The sequence below is a fragment of the Lygodium microphyllum genome, chromosome 2 (genome assembly GCF_053477565.2).
Source record: "Lygodium microphyllum isolate KBCC chromosome 2, Lygodium_microphyllum_v1.1.10, whole genome shotgun sequence".
Lineage (NCBI taxonomy): Eukaryota > Viridiplantae > Streptophyta > Polypodiopsida > Schizaeales > Lygodiaceae > Lygodium > Lygodium microphyllum.
Genome location: NC_141136.1, coordinates 185081224 through 185084171, shown reverse-complemented (window position 1 = coordinate 185084171; position 2948 = coordinate 185081224). Strand labels below are relative to the sequence as shown.

General features: G+C 44.3%; 1 non-coding gene across 1 annotated transcript; it reads right to left on the bottom strand.

The window, feature by feature from the left end:
- Window positions 1-2601: 2601 nt before the first annotated feature.
- LOC148040693 (small nucleolar RNA SNORD36) lies at window positions 2602-2669 on the bottom strand. Its single transcript, XR_015688717.1, has one exon. It is a non-coding gene; the product is annotated as a small nucleolar RNA SNORD36 (small nucleolar RNA).
- Window positions 2670-2948: the final 279 nt, after the last annotated feature.

Below are 2948 nucleotides of genomic sequence, written 5' to 3'. Positions count from 1 at the left end.
CAAAGATGCCCCACTCAGTGGCGAAGGCAGTCTTGTGCCTATTTGCAGAGTGGATTTGCACCTGATTGTATCCCGAGAAGCCATCCAGGAAATTGTAGGCTTCCTTACACCCTCTCAAGCATGTGCTCGGTGTACGGTAAGGGGTAGTTGTCTCTCTTTGTCGCTGCGTTTACTTTCTTGTAATTGACGCACACTCGAATCTTGCCGTTTTTCTTCATCACGATGACTATGGGTGATACCCAGTCCGTATGCTCAATTTCGTAAATGAATCCGGCTCGCATCAACTTGTCAATTTCCTCCTTGGCAGCATGGACGTGCTTTGGATTCGTGGGGTATGGTCGCTGCTTGACCGGCATTGCATCCGTTGTCATGGGTATGTTGTGAGTCACAACACTCGGATCTACCCCTCGTAGCTCATCTAAAGACCAAGCAAACACATCCCGGTACTCCCGCAAAAGAGTGATGAGGTTGGATTCTTCCTCCGTGGTCAGGTCCTCGGCAATGAACACCAGTCGGGGTGTTTCTCATTCCAGGGCTAGGTTTATCTCCTTGACCTTGGCTGGCCCTTCGATGGGTTCGTGGGTTTGCCCTTGGTGCTTGGCACTTAGCAGAACCACCACCGTGTCCCCTCTTTTGAATTTCAAAAAGCGCTTAGGGAGGCCTTGTGGCTTCCTTTGCTCCTCTGATCGCACATCGTTGGGACGCTCTGCTTCATTTTGCCGGCGCCTTAGGTGGATGGGTAAGTCTCCCCTGGTGTGTCTGGTCAGGGGTGGCCTAGGGATTTCTGGGTCATCCTCTGAAGTAACTTCAGATTCAGAGTCGAATTCCCCATTTTCACTAGGGGAGGTGGTCTCCCCTGGCGGCCGCAGTTCGGATGGCGACTCGGTTCTAAGCATGGCTACCTTTTTTGGTTGGGTCAGGCCAGCCTGCTTAAAATCCACAGCTCCCAGTTGTTCTAACCAAGCACGATCGCATTTCGCACATATGACCCCTTGGTCCATTCTAATGGCCGGCTTCGGCTGTGGTTTTGCATCTGCTAGGATTTGCTTAATCTCTCGCCCTTCGGTGTCATATTCTACGGTGTCCATCTCACCCTCACTTCCTTCATCGAAGGGTTGGCAATCTTCATATTCGTCGCCAAAATCTACCTCGCTGGATTGCTCATCGTCCCCCAAGGCTTGCTCTGCCTCATTTTGTTGGCCGGGGACCAATGCCCAGTTGTATCTGAGATTTAGTTCGTGCACTCTGGTCCACTTCCATTCGGGTTCCTCCAAGAGGTCTTGGAGCGGCTTGAGATTGGCGGCTGTGTTGCGTGCCAGTCGGTCCGTTAGGTGCCCCAGTATTCCCTGGAGTTCTTTCCTTTTGGTTGGCACTTGGGAGGTGACAGCCGTCATGGAGGCTTGCTGCCATCATGTAGATAGGTGCAAGCTGTGTTTCTCTTGGCTTGCCAACTGGAGCCCCGAGAGGAACACCAAGGAAAAGGGAATTCTCTTGCAAGAAAATCTATCTTGTAACATCAACAAGCTTGTTTATTATGTTTCATATGATCACAATGAAGAAAAGAACACCAGGCACCACAAATCTTCATGCAGCATCATGTAAATCTCCCACGGATTTTAATAGAATCAACCATCTTCTTCAATATCTTCACAAAATCCATCAATAGAACAAAGAAATCAAAGAAATACACCATCTTTGAATGGAAATACATCACATATTATTCATCTTCAATATCTTCATAGTCTTCTCTCTCAATTTCTCATATACAATCACTTTGTTTGAGTAGAATTGGCTATCTCTGACTCTCTCTCTCACACTCCATCAATAATACATCATATCCTCACTACAATCTCTCAAAAATCACCCTCAATAATCACTCTTAGGTCGTGGATACCCCTCCCAAGAGGTATGTTTGATATGAAGAGTCACCAGAGCCACTACAGTGTCTCTTCACGGCTCACTACTGTCACTTCACTCTAGTCTTCTCTTGAGTCTTCAACAGCTACTTCTTCCACTTCTTTCAGCTCTTTTGCACTTGTATTCACCTCTTTCCAAGGCTAGAAAACTTTCCCAAAGTCACACATACATTCCACAGAACACTTACAGAAGCATACAGAACAGTACCAGAACAGCTACAGTACAGAACAGAACAGAAACAGAACAGAAGCAGAAGCTCTATAGAAGACCTACAGAAGGTTACAGAAGGTCATCAAAACCTCATAACTCATTCTCAAACTATTCAAAACTCTCACAAACCATTCAAAAAGCTTTCAAAATATCTCATTCTTCATCAATCAATACTTCATTCCTCTTCACAGAAGACAATCAGAACAAAACATACCAAAACAGAACAAAATAGAAGGTATACAGAACCATTCAAAACCTATCAGAACCATCAACAAACATCATGATCTTCCAAAACACAATCATTACCATCCAAAACATTCTCAAACCACTTCTAAATCAACCAATCATCCCATAAAATCAACCATTCAGCTCTCAAAAACAACAAAAATCAGCGAAAAAACAAGTCATTTCAACACTCAACATATCCCCACACTTAATAAGGAAGCGTCCTCGCGACCCAGGAAAAAGGGAATACAAGTTCAGGGAAAAGCTCAACTTTGATCTTCAATATCTTTTCAAAAAGAATCCATCCACCACGACCCCATCTTATAACCTGTTTCTGATATAAAAATACAAAGAAAGGAAAACCTTTTATACATTAACACCTCTTATCAAACTAAAAATCAGCACAAATTTGTAAAGGATATAAGAGTTTGCTTCTTCTTCATCATCATCAGCTTCAACTCTCCAACCACGACCCCATCTCGACAAATCTCCAAAACATAGCTCATACACAAAATCCAATAGGAAACCACCACGTTCGTTTGACATAAATGAACTCACAACACAAACACTAATACACAACACAACCATCTGAATGA